This window comes from Lampris incognitus, chromosome 3 (genome assembly GCF_029633865.1).
Source record: "Lampris incognitus isolate fLamInc1 chromosome 3, fLamInc1.hap2, whole genome shotgun sequence".
Classification (NCBI taxonomy): Eukaryota; Metazoa; Chordata; class Actinopteri; order Lampriformes; family Lampridae; genus Lampris; species Lampris incognitus.
In genome coordinates this window covers 30,971,498-30,994,567 of record NC_079213.1, presented here as the reverse complement: position 1 = coordinate 30,994,567, position 23,070 = coordinate 30,971,498, and the positions used below count along the sequence as shown (strand labels likewise).

Here is a 23,070-nt window from a genome sequence, read left to right as displayed (position 1 = left end):
AATGTAGGCCAGAAACCCAGGTACAATACTAATCCTCCAGGGTAATGCCAACAGTATCATTAAAACTTTATATCACTTTAATGATATACTTATTTCCAAAGTACGAGATTTCCTGTCAGAGTCAGACACTGAAAAACTAGTACATGGCATCATTTTTAATAGCTTCGTGCAAATGCTCTTTCTTCTGGCCTTAGCATTGAGACAGTGGGTTGGCTGCAGCTCATTCTAATTGCTGTTCAAAATGAGTTTTAACTGGGATGAACAAATCTGAACACATTACACCAACTCTTTAGGTCTCTGCACTCACTTCCTGTGTGCTCTGGACTTGCCTTCACGATCCTCCCACTTGTCTATAAATCATTAAATGGCTTGAATCCATATAACATCTCAGACCTGCTTAGCCATCCAGACCCCTGAGGTCAACTGGCTCAAGCCTCTTTCTCAAGTTAAAATCAAAAATCGGCTGCTATTAGCCATCATGCTCCCAGCTGCTGGAATAGCCTGACAGATCATCTGTGATGTGCCCCAAGTCTATCCCCTTTGAAAAACAGCCCCAAAACACGGGGTTCCCCCCCTTGCCTTTGACTAGGTTTTCTCCCTTATCGTATATGTGTGTGTTTTGTGGAAGGTTGTTTGTGTGTATAGTATATGTTCAGACATGGTTGGGCGGGTAGTGGGAGGGCATTGCACAATTTCCATTGTGTATTCTTATTTGTGTTCAAAGAACGGAGTCGGACTTGACAACTCCTGTCATGTCCTCGTTTTCATGTAACAAGTGCATGACAGAGACAAGGAGTGGCATGACAAGGAATTAAGGCTCCAGTTGTTGATGTTTGTCAGATCAAACGAGAACGAATCAATTACTTTAAAGACTTGCGGGTAGGGGATGGTAAACGCTTCAATAAAGAGAGCTGATTGACAAGCTTTCATATCAGGCTGAATCTGGCTGATCTTGTTAAACAATATTCAAAGGTTTTCCTAGGGGGCGTCTGGGTGGCGTGGCGGTCTATTCTGTTGCCTATCAACACGGAGATCGCCGGATCGAATCCCCGTGTTACCTCCGGTTTGATCGAGCGTCCCTACAGACACAATTGACCGTGTCTGCGGGTGGGAAGCGGGGTGTGGGTATGTGTCCTGGTCGCTGCACTAGCGCCTCCTCTGGTCGGTCGGGGCACCTGTTCGCAGGGGATGGGGAAATCGCTTGGACTACGTCCCCCTGGTGAAACTCCTCACTGTCAGGTGAAAAGAAGTGGCTGGCGACCCCACATGTATCGGAGGAGGCATGTGGTAGTCTGCACCCTGCAGACACAATTGACCGTGTCTGCGGGTGGGAAGCGGGGTGTGGGTATGTGTCCTGGTCGCTGCACTAGCGCCTCCTCTGGTCGGTCGGGGCGCCTGTTCGCAGGGGATGGGGAAATAGCTTGGACTACGTCCCCCTGGTGAAACTCCTCACTGTCAGGTGAAAAGAAGTGGCTGGCGACCCTCCCTGCATCGGCAGAGGGGGTGGAGCAGTGACTGGGACGACTCGGAAGAGTGGGTTAATTGGCCAGATACAATTGCGGAGGGAAATCCCCCCCCCCCAAAAAAAATTGAAAGATTGCATGCTAGATTACCAGGGAATTTGTGTATGTGCACATGCAAATTCAGCATTATTATATTTTGCATAATTCTATAGCATATGCAAATTCGAGACTGCCCAGACTGAATTATGTAAAATATAATAATGCTGAATTCCCATGTGCAGATACATGCCTATCTTCATGTGTTACAATATTGCAAATCTGCATCTCTGGCAGGGCTGAAGTCAGGACTTGTATTCTGGAACTAGACAGGGAGAAAACTTCAGGGGCCTAATTTTAAAAGGTTGAATTTCATTGTCATTTTGCACACGTGCGTGTTACTCTAACTGGACATGCATACATTATCTATTAAATTGGCTATACTCCAAGATATGTCTGTCAAATCAAGTCAAGTCATTTTTATTTGAATAGCCTGTCTCACGTTCTTTCCTCTAATCAGATTCAGCTCACTTTTTAATATTCCAGAGTAAGCTTTGCAAATTCATGAGACTGCAGCATCATCACCACGTCTGGTGTTTTTGATAAAATCCCCCAATAGAGCTCATTTTCCGGGCTGATTCCGAGACTGTACAAATAACAGGCTTCGTCTGCAGTAATTAGCGGCTCTTTGTGCACACAGAACCCCATGAAAGTTCACGCCTGGCTCTTTCTTTTCTCAAGCAGTATCTTGGCATAGCCCGCATGTATCAAGTGTAAAAAGTCTAGACACAAATATGTTGCTGTTTCCACACTGGATTGCATATAAAGTCATATAATTAGTCACCAATTTGGGCGGATTTGAAATATACCACCGAGTAAAATCAAACGTTGTCATAAAACCAGTCTATAAACGAGGCTTGCATCTGTCTTCAGGGACTGGCTCTCACTGCGAACTGTAGGACAATATTTCTGTTTTATCCATGATTTGCTATTGCACAATAGCTGCTCACCCATGCAATTTGTGTAATTTAGCTGAAAAACAGCAGAGGTAAATAACCCTCTGTTTTGCCTTACAGGGCCACGTGACCTCTTTTAGACATCTATGTTCTTTTGTTTGTGAATGTGAATGGAATTATCCCTGGATGCTTGGCATCTCACTAAAGGACCCATTCTCAAATTTGCTCTTTTTTAATCCCAAATAATTTTTACTAGGAAATTAGAACATTCCGTCATTGGGGTTTTAAGTAAGGATGGTCTTGCGGTTGATGGTGATATGGATATATTTGATGAAAAGCTTCCTGGGATTGGTTGATAGGTTTAATTAAAATGTTGCCAACTAAGGATGGCATCTTTGATGTTATAATTCAAACAGCTTAGGAATATGGTCATATTAATATTTTGGTTGATAAGAATAATTAGTTTATAGTCTGAATTCAATGAGTCACACTTGAATAATTCTGTGCTGATGCCAAAAATTGTAGTGCGTTGTGAGTTTGATACAGATGAGTCACCAAAGCCACCTGCTGGTGCCATTTATGTATTGGGTTCATTCGTGTGTGTTTGTGTGTGCGCGCGTGCACGGGCGTATGCATGTGGGTGTATGACGTACTTGTGGTAATTACCTTTTTGCACAATAGGCGGTATGTGCAGTATGGGGAAAGTTCAAATAGGTGAAGCAGTAATGTGTTGTTTACCGGAAGAGACACAAATCTATACAACATTTGAATTGATATTTGTTGTTCATTTTTAGACCTCTAGTTTACATTGATATTTATGGTTCATTTTTCCAACCTACACAAATATAGAGTCCACAAAGGTATGCCGCTGTTCTTACAGTCAGGCGCTTTTTTAATTGTGTGGCTGAACTGAAGTGCTGAGCTGTGGTTGATGCTTGCATGCATGCTTTGCAGCCAGTATCATTCATTAACATGGCCGCTGCATTGCCGTCGTTCCCTGCCTTTGATAAGTGACGAACAGAACTCAGCTGTCCGTTGGAAGAAGTGGCTACAACGCTTTGAAAACTTCGTAGTTGCTCTGGATGTAAAGGATGACACAAGAAAGCGTGCGATGCTTCTACATTATGCAGGGGAAGGCGTACAGGACATCTTCGATACACTCACTGACACCGGGGAAGCAAAGGACTATAAACGAGCAAAAGACCAACTGAGTGAGGACTTCTCCCCTGAATTCGACATAGTCTACGAGACCTACAAATTCAGACAAGCCAAGCAACTAGCAGGGGAAACACTCGACTCCTATCACACCAGGCTGCGGCAATTAGCAGCAACTTGCGACTTTCCTGATGTTGAAAGAGAGATCAAAACTATGATCATTCAAACGTGCACATGTCATAAACTGCGGCGTCAGAAATCAGCGATGACGTTGACCGAACTCCTCTCACGCGGTAGAACCATGGCACTTGCGGAGATTCAAGCATCGGGAATGGAACAAACACAACAACGTGCAGCTCAAAGTAATCTAAGGGAAGATGTTCTGGCAGTAGATGTGAGGAGGGGAGCTGTAAAGAAAAGATGCTACAACTGCTCTGGTATCTTTCCCCACCGTGACGAAATGCCGTGCCCGGCGCGGGGGAAAACATGCAGCGCGTGTGGAAAACAAGGACATTTCGCAAAATGCTGTCGCTCTAAGCGGCCACAAGGGGGCATCAGAGGTCGACATGAAGTGCATTATGTACACACCAGTGGAAACAGTGGCATCACATCTCAAGAAATAAGCAATGCAGGCACAGAATCTTCTGAGGAGTATCTGTACACAGTCTCCAAATCGAAAGCAAATCTCCCACATGCAACGATAAAGGTTAGTGACTGCAATATAAAAGTGATGCTTGATACAGGGGCAACTGTGAATATCATCGATGAAACAGCTTACCAGAGACTGAGACAGAAGCCCTCACTCACTAAATGCATGGTTCCCATATTTCCTTGTGGTTCACGCACACCACTGCCTGCCCTAGGAAAATTCACCTCACTGGTCATATCCAAATCACGCTTCACAAATGCAACATTCCATGTGCTACAAGGAATTAATGGCAATCTACTGGGCTATGACACTGCCAGTCAACTGGGACTAATCAAAATCACCAATGCTCTTCACACATCTCCACAACAGCCAGAGCAGCCCACAAGAACTTCAAACTAGACAGAAGTGAGGGCAGTGGATGATCTTCTCACTGAGTATGCTGACCTCTTTCAGGGGATAGGAAAACTGAATGACTTTCAAGTCAAGTTTCCTATGAAGAGAGATGTCCCTGCCGTCACACAACCTCACAGCAGAGTACCTTTTCATGTAAGGAAGCGAATTGAGGCTGAACTGCAATGTCTAAAGGACGTTGACATAATCGAGAAGGTGGATGGTCCCACTCCCGGGTCTCTCCAATCGTTCGTGTTCCAAAACCAAAAGATCCGGAAGCAGTGCGCATTTGTGTGCACATGAGGGTACCAAATCAGGCCATCGAACGGGAGCGACATCTCAAACCTACAGTAGTAGATGATGTGATACAATCACTCAATGGAGCCAGGTTCTTCTCAAAGCTAGATTTGAACAGTGGATATCATCAGCTAGAACTAGAGCCATTCTCTCGATATATCACAACATTCTCCACCCATGTCGGGCTGCGACGCTACAAAAGACTGAGCGTTGGAGATTCATCGGCTGCAGAGGTGTTCCAAAATGCCGTTCAACAAGTCCTGGATGGCATCCCAGGAGTAATCAACCTAAGTGATGACATATTAGTGTTTGGAAAACAAGAGCTGCCCATGACCAAGCTCTTGGAAAAACGTTTCAGAGACTGAGGGAGAAGAACCTAACTCTCAACAAGGCCAAGTGCTCATATGCACAAACCACTCTGGACTTCTTTGGATACACATTCTCAGATGGAGGATTCTCTTCCGGTCCCAAGAAGGTTCAGACACTTCACGACGCTGCTGCTCCGACTAATGCCAGTGAGGTCCGCAGTCCTCTGGGCATGGCAAATTACAGTGCCCGTTTCATCAAGGATTTTGCCACAATAACCCAACCTCTGAGAGAACTTACAAAAAAAAAGACTGTTAGTTGGACCTGGGCGGAAAAGCACCAGAGGTCTCTTGATGAGGTGAAACGAAGTCTAACAAGTGATGCGGTAATGACTTACTTTGACCCACTCAGACTAACTGAACTGGTAGTTGACGCAAGTCCAGTAGGTCTTGGGGCTGTGTTGGCACAAAGGAATGGCCCAAATGAACCAGCTAGAGTGATAAGCTATGCAAGTAGAGCACTGTCCCCCATTGAACAAAAATACTTACAAACAGAACGGGAAGCACTTGCGATTGTGTGGGGCTGTGAACATTTTCACATATACCTTTACGGAGCACCCTTTACACTTATCAGTGATCACAAACCGTTGGAATGGATTTTCAACAACCCCAAATCCAAGCCATCTGCTCGTATAGAACGCTGGAGTCTACGTCTGCAGCCTTACAACTACCCAGTCCGCTACAAGTCTGGTAAGGACAACCCGGCAGACTATATGTCACGCCCCCCCTGCACGAGTATCACATATCTCTCATGACATTTCAGACAATGAAAGACAAGCGGAAGAATATGTCAACTTTGTTACAGCAAATACTGTCCCTAAGACAATGACACTGAGTGAAATTCAAGAGGCGACCAAAACTGACCCCACTCTGTGCGAAGTCATTCGACTCATCAAAGAAGGCTCATGGGAGTCACTGTCCGAAAAACAACATGTTGCTGACGGAGTGGATTTTGCTGCTCCAGTGTCATTCAAGAAAATCAAAGATGAACTAACTGTGACTGCTACGGATGACACTGTGCTACGAGGCACGAGGATCGTTGTCTCTCATTCGTTACAAATCAGGGCTTTGTCACTGGCACACAAAGGCCATCAGGGGGTGGTCAAAACTAAGAAGTTGATCAGAGAGAAAGTCTTGTTCCCTGGCATTGACAGACAAGTAAAAACCATGATAGCTAGCTGCATCCCATGCCAGGCTGTTGTGCCTAATCATACGCAAGAACCTCTCTGCATGTCTGAGCTACCATCGTCACCATGGGAAAAAGTTGGTGTGGACTTCTGTGGTCCATTCCCTTCTGGTGATTACCTTTTGGTGATCATCAATGAATACTCCAGGTATCCAGAGGTAGAGATTCTGCAGTCCACGTCAGCCAGAGCCACGATCCCTAAACTCGACAAAATATTATCTACACTGGAAATTCCACTGGAGGTCAAAACTGACAACGACCCACCCTTCCAAAGCTCGGAATATGCAGACTTCACTACATACTTGGGTTTCAGGCATAGGAAGATAACTCCGATGTTGCCTCAGGCCAATGCCGAGGCTGAACGCTTCATGCCTTCCCTTGAAAAGACCATATGTGCTGCCCACATTGAAGGTCGCCCATGGAAACAGACTCTGTACGCATTCCTCCACAACTACCGTGCCACGCCTCACTGCTCAATGGCGCCTGCAGATGTGCTGTTCGGTAGGCTCCTCGGAATTAAGCTGCCTGAATCTCCTCTTCCCTTCCAGTCTCAGGCTGATGCAAAGCTACGACAAGCAGATGCAGTGGCAAAGAACAGGATGAAACACAATGCTGACAGCATGCGCCATGCTGCTCCTTTGGCTGTGAAAGTAGGCGACAGGGTCCTGTGTTGTCAAAATAAGGAAGGGAAGCTATACTCTGCTTACAATCCCCGCCCATACAAGGTCATCGCCATCGAAGGCTCCATGGTGACAGCCAAACAGAATGACCATGTCATCACCAGAAACTCATCCCACTTCAAGATCCTCCCGGTGGTTGAAAATCACCACTCTCAGCAATGTGGTTTGAAAGGCATGGACTGGACCGAAATCCACCCTGAACAAATCCCAGAGCCCTTAGCCCCTAACCCCGCTGGGTCACAGTCACCTGTTCAGAGATACCCAGTCAGGATAAACAGAAGACCCCCGTCATACCTCACTGACTTTAAAGTGAACTGACTAAAAGGTATAATGCAAGAGAAAGTTTGAGTTGGACTGGTTAATAGTTATTGTTTAAAAAAATGTAAGGAAATGAGGGTTGTAATGTCCATGCTTTGTAACATGTTTAGTAATGTTTCTGGTCTTAGTTTTAATGTTTATTCTGGTCACAAGGGGACGCTCTAGGGGGCGCTCTAAGTTAAGTGTTAAACCCGGAAGTAGGAGAGTAAGAGAGGATCGTTAGTATGCCATGGCTAGGAGATACACCAGCAGATGTATCGTTGTTGTTATACAAATGTTTCACTAAAGATTCCCAAACGCAGCTTCATGGTATTTGAGTTATTATTTCAAAACTTTACAGGTATTACCTGTGTTTATTGTGGATCGTTAAAAGGATAAATGAGGACAATATGGACGGTGTTGAATCGGTTTCGGGCAAGCTTGCTGCGGCTGAAGTTGCCATGACTGGGTCTAATGAAGAGAGCAATGTTGAAGAAACAAAATCTGTAAAAGGTAAAATGGTTCTTAAAAATGATTTACAAAGCACTTGTTGAAAAGTTAGAAAAGCTACAAAATAAAAGGAAATATAACTTAAAGAAGGCTAGAAATCTAAGGAAAATGATGCAAGGGCTTGTACAAAATAGGAATGTAGCAGAGGTGCAGTGTGCACTTGCAAAACTGGTCAAACTGTGTGGGAATGCAAAAACAACATGCATGGTTCTGTTGTCTTTAATGCCCACTTAGGAAAGGGATCAACAAAACATGGTTTGGAGCAAAAATTGCTGAAGAGGAGGGTTTCGTTACTGATGTGAAACAATGGTTGACAAATACTGATTACAATGACGGGTACGGTGATGTGATTGATGATAACCCTAACCCTGAAGACAACATATCAAATGTCTTTCTAATAGAAAGAGTACATGCAGTAATAACAGTATTAGAGCTACATTGTCTGAATGCGTTAGAGCAGAGGCAGAGAAAGCTGCACTTCCTGCTCAGCCTTAAAGGAAAAGCATGCTCTGAAGGCACAGGAGGAACAGTTGAGAAGAAAAAGGGAGCACCTTGACCTGGGTGCTAAAATAGCTGCATCCGCTACTAAATTAGCTGTTTTACAAGCTGCCTAAGATTGTCTGTGACTCACTAGCATCATCAAATGGGATGAATACCTATCCGGCAAAGAATATTGGACAAAAAACAACTTCCCAAACGGTCATCCTAGCAGCAAAGTCATATGAACCCTTAGCAAGGAGCGCATTGCCACAAAGTAGTATACTTTTCCAGTACTGTGTAAAGACCAACGGGCACAGAGGGCACAGCCCAATAGAACAAGGCATAATTCCATGGAGAAGTCTAACCGTGTGTGTGTGTGTGTGTGTGTGTGTGTGTGTGTGTGTGTGTGTGTGTGTGTGTGTGTGTGTGTGTGTGTGTGCGCGCGCTACTCTTGGGATCACTCTTTGGAAGAGTCTTTGCAGCTGAAAGGGAAGAAGTATCGGGACAAAATTATCTTTCTAAAGGAGAAAGGGATTTGTTTTGGCTGCCTGTGTATTGGACACATAAGCAAGTATTGCAACAGGCACTTAACTTGCAAGGTTTGTGGTCAAAATCATCCCAATGTGCTTCATATCACTACCAAAAGTAGAGCCAGCAGAGACATTGAACAATACAAGAAAGCATCAAGGGTCACATCAAATTCCACAGAAGATAACGATAAGGCTAAGACAGGGCTTCATGTGGCTGCTGTCAATAGGATCTTCATATACAAGCTGGCGGAAATACTGAACGTCCAATACAATCATGACTTCAGTGAAAGTAAATCTGCCATCAGAAGAGGAAGCAGTTCCTGTGGTCTAGGCTGTCACAGATATTTGACAGGGAGGAGGCTTCAATCTGACAAATTGGATCAGTAACAGCTGGACAGTGCTGCAAACTGTTGCAGAGGAGCACAAGGCTAAGGACTTGAAGGAGTTGGACCTGGATAGAGAAGAGCTTCCAGTTGAGAGAGCCTTTGGGCAACAGCGGTGTGTGGAGATGGACTCATTTAAATTCAAGATGGCGGTGAAGGAAAAACCTCATACTAGGCGACAAATGTTGTCTATAATCAGTTCAGTTTACAATCCCTTTGGTTTTTTTGCACCAATTACATTGCCTGCCAAAGTCATGTTGCAAGCGCTCTGTAGGAGAAGTTGTGGATGGGACGAAAAAATACCCAAAGACATTAGACACCAATGGACAAGATGGCTGGAAGACCTGGAAAGGATGGCGTTATTCAGAATGAAGAGATGCATTAAGCCCAAAGACTTTGCACAGCACACTCTTGCATAACTGCATCACTTTTCTAATGCTAGTAAAGATGTATTTGGCACTGTTACCTACACCCGGATGCAAAACAACAGGAGCAGTGTCCATGTCTCCTTCCTGCATGGAAAAGCAAGAGTCACCCCCCTAAAGTAGACAACCATTCCCTGTCTGAAGCTGACAGCTGTTGTTCTTGCTGTTCAGGTGGATCAGCTTCCATTGGATCAGTCAACATTCTGGACAGATAGCACTTCAGTGCTTAAGTACATAAAAAATGAGGACAAACGCTTTCATACATTTGTGGTAAATAGGGTATCGGCTATTAGAGATGCAACTCATATCTCCCAATGGAGGTAGGAAAACCCTGCTGATTATTTATCTAGAGGTATGAAAGTTGAAGACTTGCTGAATGGTGGCAGATGGATTAAGGGCCCAAAGTCTCTCTCTAAGCCAGAGAAATGTTGGCCTGCATATACAACAGAAGCCACTATTACGGGTGACAATCCAGAAGTCAAGAAAGATGTCACAGTAAATGCAATCATCATCAAGGACTCTCCTAATGCTATAGACCAACTCATTGCTTACTTCTTAGATTGGCGGAGACCTAAGATTGCAGTTACATGGTTTCTTAAGTTGAGTAGGACTCTTCTAGAGTTGAATAAAAAGAGGAAGGAGTTGCAGGCCACAGAAAGGATGCAAATAGTTCATTCAGCCACATACAGTTGGAGATGGAAAAGGCCAAAGGTACATCAGGAGGTTAGACCTTGTCACAGCATGGTCTCTTGGAGGCTGAAGTTTCCATCATTCACTACAGCCAGTAGAGAGGGGTTGGTTTAGCTGGTCCAGTCCGGTGTACAAGCTTAAATCAGTTTGATTTTATGTAAACTGGCTGAACCGGCATTTGTCATTATGAGACGTTCTGGCAAATGAAAAAATAGCGTATATCAGCGGCCTGTGCTGACGGCGTCACGGCGCTAAATCCAACTTGTATTGCATTAGTAATAAGCAATACACAACATGATTAACATGATATTATGTTTGTTTATAAACGGACTGGGATCCACGAGTGCCTGACAGGCCGTGCACAATTTAGTGCCGAGCCGAGGCCGGAAATAAGGAGATGAAATTTCAGTAGAGGTGGATCGGGGGAAGATGCACACGGCACGCAGTTCATAAACTGTTCAAACCCAGGTAAAGACATTTCAAGTTTACAACGGTTGTAATCCCCCAAAATAAGCATGGGAGCGTCTGTTGTATGTTGCAACTGTCTATGTGCACAGTCCGTCACCTGGGCCGCAGGTCTCCCTGCGCTTTCACTTGGGAGCGCATAGACAGCACAAATCACAATGTTCCCAAACTCCCTCGGAAGAAAGAATGACCTGAGACTCGAGCATAACAGCTCAATGTCTGGGATACAGACAGTGTCTCGTGTGGTGTATTGCCTACACCAATTGTTATTAATAAAACACACAGTCTACCTTGTCCTACCCGACTCAGAACTCCTATTAGAACATGTCAGGGAAAATCCATCCAACTCAATGAGTGAGGTAGCTAGTATGTCCTGATGCAGCCAAGTTTCTGTAAAAACCATGATACGTGACTCACGGTACTTGTAGCAGGCTCTGGTGTAAAGTTTGGTTTTGTCCATCTTATTCCTCAGGGAGCGCGCATTACACAGGATCATCCATGGCAAGGGTGGCCTATTCCCTCTTCTTCTGAGCCTCTGTCTTACTCCCCCTCATTTGCCCCTCTGCCATTGTCTCCGCGGCCTTTCCCCGTTCTCGAACTGGTTGTCTCATCATCGGCACCTCCACAGTCTTTGTAGTTCCTCGAGCAGGTCAGCCAAAAACTGGATTCTTGTCCCACTGGAGGTTCGCAGTGATGAGCGTTTCCCTGTCGTAAACATGTGTTTCCTGGTTGTTTCAGTGGAATGTTGTTGTTTGACCATGGCTTACTGGGAAAAGCAGCAAAATCAGTCCTGAGCAGGGAAATCTCCATAAACTCGCCATTTTGCAGTGTTGCATAACATTAATACCAAAACAGAAATGAAACAAGGGCATATTAATCGCTCAGTCATGATTAAAACACAGTTTATATAGCAGCACAGTTGTGCGGGTTGCCTACAGAGCAGCGCCACTGGAAGTTGTTAAGTTGTCCAGTTTGTTCTTGTTTTGTACAGACAATGCTCCCTCCCAACACTGAATATAAGTTCAAACTTTATCATATGTATTTAGAATACAATGAAATTCTTGTGCTCTCCCTGTCTCTGCCTTTACACATGGGACACAAGGACAAACACAAGGACACTCCACCCCCCCCCAAAAAAAACCCCAGACTATGTAAATAGTGAATTCCTACATTATACACACAATGTATACAGTGCACGATAACAACAATGTGAGGTGCATATGAGTGCATCAGCTGTTCGGCAACCTGACTGTGGGAAGAAACTATTACCGAGACGGGTGGCGTGTGATTTCATGCGCCGGCAACGTTTTTTAGATGGAAGGAGCGAGAACAGAACATGAGTGGGGTGGCTGGTGTCCTTAATGATGTTTTGGCCTTTCTTTCTGCAGTGAGTGGTGTAAATATTATGAAGTTGTGGCAGTTTCATGCCAGTGATTTATGCTGCTGTCTTTACTGTCCTTTGAAGCAGTCTGCAGGCCTGAGCTGTCAGGTTGCCAAACCACGCTGTCAAGACACTCTTGATGGTACTGCAATAAAATTTAATCAAATTCAATTTATGAGACGCTTTCATCCAAAGCAACATACATCTGAGAGGTAGTTGACTTGTATACCATCAGGAGTCTAAAACACAGACTCTTACTGGAGACTCATCCCCAATGAGGTTTGAACCTCAGACCTCCGGTGAGAAATCCAGTGTTCTTACCTACTGAGCTATCCAGCTGCTTATAAAAAGTTTAGTACTCATACCAAAACTCTTGAGATGTCTCAGAAAATGCAGATTCAGAATCAGAAAATACAGTCTCTGCTGTGCCTTCTTGAGGATGAAATTGGTGTTGAGAGACCATATGAGGGTGTCTGTGATGTGTAAACCGAGAAATCTAAAACTGTTCACAAATTCAACAAATCAACCATTGATGGAAATAGGAATCTAAAGTTAACAATTATTTATTTTGTCTTATTGATATTTAGAGAGAGGTTATCATGGCACCATATGGTTAAATCATCCACTTCCCTCCTCTAGGCCCTCTCATCAATGTTGCTTATTAGTTCAATCACTGTGGTGTCATCTGAGAATGTAATGATGCTGTTGTTGTCATATTTGGCAACACAGTCATGTGTAAACAGACTGTATAATAGGGGACTGAGACAGCAGCCCTGAGGTACGCCGGTCCTAAGAACTAATGTGGATGAGTATGTTTTACCTATTCTCATAGTCTGGGGCCTGCCTGTCAGGAAATCACATTGCCAATTACAGATAGAGATGCTCAGACCTATACCTCCGAGTTTCAACACCAGTTTGGATGGTACAGCTGTATTAAAAGCAGAGCTGTAATCAATAGATAACATTCTGACATAGGTATTTTTCTTCTCAAGGTGTACTAAAGCAGTATGCAGAGCACGTGAGATAGCATCATCCATCCATCCATTATCCAAACCGCTTATCCTGCTCTCAGAGTCGCGGGGATGCTGGAGCCTATCCCAGCAGTCATTGGGCGGCAAGCGGGGAGACACCCTGGACAGGATGCAGGACCATCACACACACACACACACACACACACACACACACACACACACACACACACACACACACACACACTTACACCTAGGGACACTTTATTGTGGCCAGTTCACCTGACCTACATGTCTTTGCATGCAAACTCCACAGAGGACGACCCAGAATGACCCACCAAGGTTGGACTACCCCGGGGCTCGAACCCAGAACCTTCTTGCTGTGAGGCGACTGCGCCAACCGCTGTGCCACCGTGCTGCCGAGATAGCATCATCTACAGATGTATTGGAACAGTAGGCAAACTGTAATGGGTCAGGGGTAGCAGGAACGTTGCACTTTATATATGATATTACCAATCTTTCCAGACACTTGACAATTTCCAAACACAGTGGAACCACACACACTGACAGGGACAGGTGAAAAATGTCAGTAAAAACCTGAGATAGCTGAGTGTAACTGAGGACACGGGAAGGGATGCTGACTGAGCCAGAACCCTTTTTACACAAATCAGCCTCTGTCACCTGTAGCTCGACTTCAGGGGGTGGGCACTGTGCTGCTGTCACTGGGTCTACGTTGTGAGCTTCAAAGTGGGCATAGAAGTTGCTGAGCTTGGCCGGGAGAGAGAGGCAGAGGTGTTGATAGCAACACTGGGTTTAGATAGTCCATAATCGCCTGCAGCCCCCTCCACATGTGCCACGAGTCACAGCCACTGTAGTAATTTTCTAGTTTGCACCTGTACTGTCTTTTAGCGGCTTTGATGGCTCCCCATAAGTCATACGTGGACCTTTTTTTTTTTTTTTTGGAGCATTCCTTGTCCCCAGATTTAAAAGCAGTGGCATGCTCCCTAAACTTGACGCGAATGTCGCTGTTAATCCGGGGCTTCTGGTTGAGGTAGAAGCTAATAGGCCGTACTGGGATACAGTTATCCACACAATCTAACATAGCCAGTGACTGATTCAGCATACTCATCCAAACTCAAGGCTGAATCAGCCTCAAAACAATTCGCTCAAAACATTTCATAACCACTTACTGGTCAAAAATCATTTAATTCACAAGGATTTGGGATTAATTCAGTCATTTTCCATGACCTCAGAATTATTTGTGTGTCCAGTGATCCGTGAAAGAGTTTCATGAATACAGGGCTTAACCGCTCACAGCACTTCTGAAGCGTATTCCCATCCATTCCATCAGGATCGGTGGATTTCCTGGTATCTATCTGGGGGAGGGTGCACCGCACTTCCTCCGATGTTGCACATGCTGGTGTGCCACCCTCTCTCCAGTCTGCCATTGGGCTTGAACTGGGATGTGGTCTGTCAGTCTCATATCGTGCAAAAAAAAAGCAATTTAAGTCATTGGCAAGCTATGCTGTTTGTGCAGAGGTGGTCCGCTGTGAGTTCAGGCCAACCATTGTTTCTAGTCCATACCACGCCTCCCTTGCGTCATTATCCTGGAATAGCTGCTCCACTTTAGTTTTGTCCTCTCTCTTTGCTTTGGGTTATGTGTGTCTGTATTTATTTGAATTATTTAAATTAGTTAAGAAGTCCAGGCCATATTAAATGACTGCCCACTCACTGCAGGTACAAAAAAAGTAGGGAACAAATACCAACTGGAGCCTGCTGCGGGATTCATTTACCCAGTTACCTATGAAGGATGAGTTCCAGAGGGCAAACACAAACGACCACCAAATCAAGCTGTCAAACCAAGCTATAATGAAGTGACATGCCCCCTCACCCCGAGATTTATTATGTTTCTCTTTACGGCGCCATCAGTGGTACAGCACAGAGCATGCCGGGAGGCATTAGAGACAACAATAGCAGGCAGGCTGAGAAGCTGTTGGGAAGAGGAAACCAAAAGCGGACACGGTGGGGTCAGGTGGGTGTGTACACGCATTGAGGTTGTGGAAGTGCTCTGTGTTGGAGCTACACCACCGATGTTTGATGTCGCTTGTCATGTGCATTTGGCTGAAAGCAGTAATGCGTCGTCAGTTTCCCTCGACACCTCTGATATTGCTCCATCTTAGTAGCGTGTCCATTAAAGGAAATGTTTTTTTGTTTTTTATTTTGAGATACTTTATTGAGCCCCGTAGGGAAATTCTTCCTCTGCATTTAACCCATGCTAGCTGTGTAGCTAGGAGCAGTGGGCAGCCGCCGTGCAGCGCCCGGGGACCAACTCCAGGTCGTCTTGCCATGCCTCGGTCAGGGCCACAGACAGGAGTACTCACCCTAACATGCATGTCTTTTTTGATGGTGGGGGAAACCGGAGCACCCGGAGAAACCCCACCGCACACACGGGGAGAACATGCAAACTCCACACAGAGGATGACCTGGGATGACCCCCAAGGTTGGACAACCCCGGGGTTCGAACCCAGGGCCTTCTTGCTGTGAGGCGACAGCGCTAACCACCATGCCGCCCAAACCGTTCTTTGCCATGTGCTCAGCTTTGTTTCCTTTCACAGCACGTGAGTCCCTCTGAAGCCCTCGTGAAACCGTGGATACCTTGACCAAGTGTATCTCAAACTACTCTCTCCATGGGAAATCTACCTGAGGCGCAGGAAAACCACTGGAGGCACATGGCTGCAAACGGAGCGATGATATTTGAACAAGTGCCAGGGTGTAATTTCATCAAATCATTCACACACTGAGAATCACTGGTCCTCAGTAGCCGGCCAGGATGTGCCAACAGCTCTCCTTGCCTTCTCCATCCACGACTCTCAGTCATCTAAATGTCAATTAGCCAAAACGTGACTTAAGGAGATGAGACAAGAATGGAGCTGACTGGTATTTTGTGTCCTGGGGTACGTGACACCCTACAGAGTGCCTTAGACATTCTGTCTCACACCTTCCAAAATGGCATATGAGACTTGGTGAGCTTGCAGTGAGTGCAAGATGCGTCATATTTTGGAAATGTCATGTCAATTAGTTCAAATGAAGAAGAATTGCTTGTTCAAATGAAGAATTGCTTGTGTGTGTGTGTGTGTGTGTGTGAGTTATATATATATACACTCACTGGCCACTTTATTAGGTACACCTTGCTAGTACCGGGTTGGACCCCCTTTTGCCTTCAGAACTGCCTTAATCCTTCGTGGCATAGATTCAACAAGGTACTGGAAACATTCCTCAGAGAGTTTGGTCCATATTGACATGATAGCATCACGCAGTTGCTGCAGATTTGTCGGCTGCACATCCATGATGCGAATCTCCCGGTCCACCACATCCCAAAGGTGCTCTATTGGATTGAGATCTGGTGACTGTGGAGGCCATTTGAGTACAGTGAACTCATTGTCATGTTCAAGAAACCAGTCTGAGATCATTCGAGCTTTATGACATGGCGCGTTATCCTGCTGGAAGTAGCCATCAGAAGATGGGAACACTGTGGTCATAAAGGGATGGACATGGTCAGCAACAATACTCAGGTAGGCTGTGGCGTTGACACGATGCTCAATTGGTACTAAGGGGCCCAAAGTGTGCCAAGAAAATATCCCCCACACCATTACACCACCACCACCAGCCTGAACCGTTGATACAAGGCAGGATGGATCCATGCTTTCATGTTGTTGACGCCAAATTCTGACCCTACCATCCGATGTCGCAGCAGAAATCGAGACTCATCAGACCAGGCAACGTTTTTCCAATCTTCTATTGTCCAATTTTGGTGAGCCTGTGCGAATTGTAGCCTCGGTTTCCTGTTCTTAGCTGACAGGAGTGGCACCCGGTGTGGTCTTCTGCTGCTGTAGCCCATCTGCCTCAAGGTTCGATGTGTTGTGCGTTCAGAGATGCTCTTCTGCATACCTCGGTTGTAATGAGTGGTTATTTGAGTTACTGTTGCCTTTCTATCAGCTCGAACCAGTCTGGCCATTCTCCTCTGACCTCTGGCATCAACAAGGCATTTTCGCCCACAGAACTGCCGCTCACTGGATATTTTCTCTTTTTCGGACCATTCTCTGTAAACCCTAGAGATGGTTGTGCGTGAAAATCCCAGTAGATCAGCAGTTTCTGAAATACTCAGACCAGCCCGTCTGGCACCAACAACCATGCCACGTTCAAAGTCACTTAAATCACCTTTCTTCCCCATTCTGATGCTCGGTTTGAACTGCAGCAGATCGTCTTGACCATGTCTACATGACTAAATGCATTGAGTTGCTGCCATGTGATTGGCTGATTAGAAATTTGCGTTAACGAGCAGTTGGACAGGTGTGCCTAATAAAGTGGCCGGTGAGTGTATATATACATACACACAAACACACACACACACACACTATGGGCACAGGCATTGCACGGCACACAATCTACCTGCGTGAATGGGGTATTTGCATAGCCGTGGTATAAGCCTTCACTCTGAAGTAGTTACCCAATATTCTCCTTGGTCTTTATTTTTCTCTGATATCCACTTGCATTATGGTCGCCCCCCCCCTCTCTCTCACTCCTTCGACCACCACCGTCAATTCTTTGATCTATGTGCTCCATCATTGATTTACGCTGTCTTTATGGCACATTTTCCCCCTGTGCTGTGCTGGCGGGGTGACCATTACCCAAAACTGCTGCCCTCTGCACCGACACAGCTGCTGTTGCACTATGTCCGAAATTCTCGTTCAGTCCTTGGTGACAACTTGCTGCGCACGTACAAACAAACAGCTTTACACATCGTCGCGTCTCATCGGAGCTGCGACTGGAACAGCAAGAGCTGGTCCCTGAGATTTCTCATTTCCTTTGTAAAGCATCGTAACACCGGACACACATATAATTGAGACAGCGCACTCTGTCACACTATCTATGGGCGGCACAGTGGCTAGCGCTGTCGCCTCACAGCAAGAAGGTGCTGGGTTCGAACCCCAGGGTTGTCCAACCTTGGGGGGGGGGGGGGTCATCCCATCCCAGGTCGTTCTCTGTGTGGAGTTTGCATGTTCTCCCCGTGTCTACGGTGGGTTTTCTCCGCGTGCCCCGGTTTCCCACTCCATCAAAAGAAGCATGCACGTTAGGGTTAATACTCCTGTGTGTGGCCCTGACCGAGGCATGGCAAGACGAACTGGAGTTGGTCCCCGGGTGCTGCACGGCGGCTGCCCACTGCTCCTAGCTATACAGCTAGGATGGGTTAAATGCAAAGCATAATTTCCCCACGGGGATTAATAACGTATATAAAGACATCAAATCAGTTAAGAATATGACAATAGGGCGTCCGGGAGGTCTGGCGGTCTATTCCGTTGCCTACCAACACGGGGATCGTCGGTTCGAATCCCCGTGTTACCTCCGGCTTGGTCGGGCGTCCCTACTGACACAATTGGCAGTGTCTGCGGGTGGAAAGCCGGATGTAGGTATGTGTCCTGGTCACTGCACAAGCGCCTCCTCTGGTCGGTCGGTCGGGGCGCCTGTTCGAGGGGAAGGGGGAACTGGGGGGAATAGCGTGATCCTCCCACGCGCTACATCTCTCCGGCGAAACTCCTCACTGTCAAGTGAAAAGAAGCGGCTGGTGACTCCAAATGTATCGGAGGAGGCATGTGGTAGTCTGCAGCCCTCCCCGGAACGGCAGAGGGGGTGGAGCAGAGACCGGGACGCCTCGGAAGAGTGAGGTAATTGGCCGGATACAATTGGGGAGAAAAGGGGGGGAAACTCTGGGGAAAACAAAAAGAATAGGACAATAGAGGTGTCGTATTGTTGGTGAAGAACTTACTGCCCAGCAGCGTTTCCATAATGACGCCTGAGTGAAATGGCTTCTCCCGAGAGAGGCTTTACTAACATCAATTAAATGAACAACATTTTACTTTTTGTTAAAAATAAAACGAATGGGACCCATTGTACTACCCATGTGCAACGCTGTAAGCAGCAGGCTGTCGTGGAGGAGAAGACGGTCATAGGAGTTAAACGGTAGCAGGTTGAGAAACTGGACCAAGCGTGCTCAGGAGCCTCCGGGGGGATTATCCACCACAGAGCCGCCCAGAAATGCCGGCGTGTGTAGGCGCACACCGCCCATCGCTTCTCAAACAATAGTGCTCATCATCTAGAACTGTTGGAAATGAGAAGGGGTGGGCATTTTAAGCCCCCGTCTGCGCTCGTCCTCCATAGCAACTGACCTGTGCACGGTTTCCCATATGGTCGTGGAGGAGCTAATCAGAGCATGTGACACACGTGGTTTCCTACAGAACTAAATTATGCAGGAGCAAGGCAGAATATGGAAGACTGGTTTTTGTTTTTTTTTTTTTTTTTTTTGGGGGGGCGGAAGTAGGGTATGGCAGAGTATAAGCTGTAGTTGAAATGAAGGTGGAAGTGTTGATGCTACAGGTTTACATCACCTCACCTAACCCAGTCTTTGCTGTTAGTGATAGTTACTATTATGTAGTATTACCTATAATAGTCTTGCAATAATAGGAATTTAGTGTTATTGTTCTTGCTCATTAGCAGTTTATTGCATTTTTGACCTATTAAAGCTGACACAAATCCAGATGCTGTAAGCCAACCGGTCTAGTTTTGCTTCCTGGCGTTCACGCTGACCACCCAGCCTACATCATTGCGCCATATTCCAATACACCGGCGCTCTGCGCGGTCGCGTGGTAACTGACAAGATCATTACGGCAGTCTTGGAGCAAGTCCAGAGCTCATCAGGCCGGGGTGGGTGGTGCAGGGTAGAAGCTGAGAGAGAGAGAGAGAGAGAGAGAGAGAGAGAGAGAGAGAGAGAGAGAGAGAGAGAGAGAGAGAGAGAGAGAGAGAGAGAGAGAGAGAGAGAGAGAGAGAGAGAGAGAGAGAGAGAGAGAGAGAGAGAGAGAGAGAGAGAGAGAGAGAGAGAGAGAGAGAGAGAGAGAGAGAGAGAGAGAGGAACTGGGTCTTCCAAATTAATTTGAAATAAGCTACAGGACCAGCTGTGTTCAACATCTGCTTACAAGAGTGGCAGTTTTGGGAGTCTGGTTGAGCCAAAGCCAGGACGGCATTTAGGAAAAGGGGTTTTGACGACGACCTTGTCCCCGTGTAGCAGGTGCCCATCGGGGCAGAATGCATCTGCAAGCATCAGGGGTTAGATGTTATAAACAGTTTTTCCAGTGTTACAAATAGTCTCCTTGTCTGCATGGCTGAATAGCAGCATGCGTTTTTTCTTCTTTTTTTAAAAAATTATTTCTGTGCCAAGAGCTCATTGGGCCACCCCGGTGGATGTTACAGACACGAAGAGACATCAAAAAGACATGCATGTTAGGATTAATACTCCTGCCTGTGCCCCTGAGAAAGGCAGTGGGGAGAAGAACTGGAGTTGGTCCGCCGCTCCCTATACAACAGGATGGGAAAACTGCAGAAGACGAATTTCCTTGTAACCATACAATGACAAAATAAAGCGGCTTTCTTTTTTTTCCATTTTCAAACTATCACCGCAACCCCCCTCTACCAGCCTCCGACTAGTTGGAAGAGGTCAGAGCCATCTCGTTCATCCCCGGCACAATATTTATGCTAAATTTATGCATACTTCACAGAGAAAACCTCTTACGCACAGTAGCCTGTTTAGACCAGATCAGACGCAACACTCGAAACGCAGCCTGGTTTTCAATGTCAACTTCAGTTCTTCTTTTGGATTTTTTTTTTTTTTTGCTGCGCGGGGATTTCTAAGGAAACTTGATGGAGACCATCATGTATCCACAAGTGAAAATTGGAGGATATTGCCCTTACGGAAATCACAAAGCTTTCGATGAAACAAAAGGAAAAGATAATTAAAATAATCTTGAATGAGCAGGCTGATTCGTGGCTTCAGCAACTGGGCTGGCTCTAGAGAGTTGTATATGAATCACTCCGACCGCGTTTCATTGAATATTTGCGCGTCGGATCGTCACAAACTACGAAAACGCGAACGTAGTCCTGCGGAAATGTGCGAAGAACTGAGAGAAAGTCACTCACCCGTGGAGTGATCGGGTCTCCTCATCTGTCCCGCTCCATGTCAGATTCCCACTCTTAGAGCGAACTCCGTCCTTCCTCAGGTATCCTTCCAGGACTGCTCTCAAAACAACTGTCCACGGAAAACAACAGCCCCCCCCACCCCCTCCCAACCCCACCCCGACCACCTGCCTCCGCGCGCTTTCCCCTTGGTAGCCCGGCAGCACGCGAAATGTTTCTCTTACGTGCGGTCAGGTTCGGCTCCCCTCAGCCAAGCTTACCTGGCGCACCCATTCAGAACTGCGCTGGAAGAAACTTTCCCGGGTGCCTTCACCTCTGTTATTTGGCCCACCATCTGCTCCTCTGGCAGCAGACATTCAGAAACAGGGAGGGTAAAAAAACCACAAAGTCCCCGCTGCACTCTCTCTCTAACTCCCCTCTCTCTCTAACCCTCTCTCTCTCTCTCTCTCTCTCAAACCCTCTCCCGCTCTATTTTTACTCTCTGGCTCGCCCACCCTTCGTTCCTGTTTCCCCCCTCCTATTTCCAGTTCCCTCTTTTCCATTCGTTCGCTTCCAAATTCCCTCTCATTATTTTGCTCACTGCATTTCTACTTCCTTCGTTGTTTTGCCATGACTGATAACGACAACTCTCTCTGACTCCCTCCTTCTCTCTCTCTCTCTTTCTCTCTCTCTCTGACACACACACGCGCGCGCTTAATTGTAAGTCCGTGTGATTGGTTGATAGCTGCCGTGGAGGCCCCCCCCCCACACACACAGACACACACTCCCATTTCTGCCACACAGCTGCAGTCCAATCACAACACCTCCATCAGGACCGACTCTCCACGTCTCGCTCCCATACAATAACCATAGCTTTCATTAAATATTTCTCTCCAGTGCCCGAACGGTGAGGTAAAAACAACGTGCCGAGGCGTATGTCCGCTAGAACGACCAGGACGGTCATTATGGCCATTTTGGATTTTCAATGTTTAATAACTTTGTGGGGAAAAAACAGATACAGACCTGCCGCTCCCTAAATTCTCCTAAATTGCATATATTTGCATTAAAATTAGTTTTAGATCAATCGCACAAAAAAGTTACGATAAGATCTACCTAAAACGACCATGGACGGTCAACATGAACGTCTCGTAATTTGCGCGTGATCGTGTGCGTAATGTCACTATTTATGACGTGTTTTGGTTGCATCATTTCCTTCGCGAAGTTCATTGCTCTGTCCTAGAAACACACTAGCGTTCTCCAGTGCAGAGAAATCAATCAATCAACCAATCAATCAATCAAGAAAATCTAAATATAATTTTTGATTATTGCCATCATGTCTGGTTACATAGTTAAAGATGTCATATCTTACATTCAGACCAAAATCAGTAATCAGATGGAACTTTTCTAAAAACCTTGAACACGGCAAAATCAAACACTCAGTAACAATCCTTTATTTTTAAATTAATAATCTTGTGTTTTATAGCTTCATCCATAACTGAAGAACTGTGAAGGAGTGGTCTGGTTCTCATTAATATTAATGAGCTGACCTTTGAGTGACAAGTGCAAGCAAGGGTTAGTGTTAAGAGTGGGCGGAGTCGACCTTCCATCGCCCAACGTGGACCCACCACCCGTGGGGATGAGCGCTGGGGTAGGGTGCAATGCAGGCCGGGTGCCAGGCAAAGGCGGGGACCGGATCGTGCCGACTTCCGGCATCAATAAGAAGGTCGCCTCTATACAACTGCGAGTTGCTGGGGGGGGGCTCT

The 23,070-nt window shown here is 46.1% G+C and overlaps 1 protein-coding gene across 2 annotated transcripts in view; it reads right to left on the bottom strand.

Moving 5' to 3' along the window:
* The window catches only part of drd4-rs (dopamine receptor D4 related sequence), a 31,358-nt gene extending 9,491 nt beyond the window's left edge, over positions 1–21,867 (bottom strand). Inside the window, exon 1 of one of the 2 annotated variants that reach the window (XM_056277480.1) lies at positions 21,589–21,867. The gene's annotated coding sequence lies outside the window, so the exon portion shown is untranslated. Of the gene's footprint in view, positions 1–21,331; positions 21,447–21,588 lie in introns of those variants that run through there. The other variant, XM_056277479.1, reaches the window with a different exon arrangement.
* Between the last annotated feature and the right edge of the window lie 1,203 nt (positions 21,868–23,070).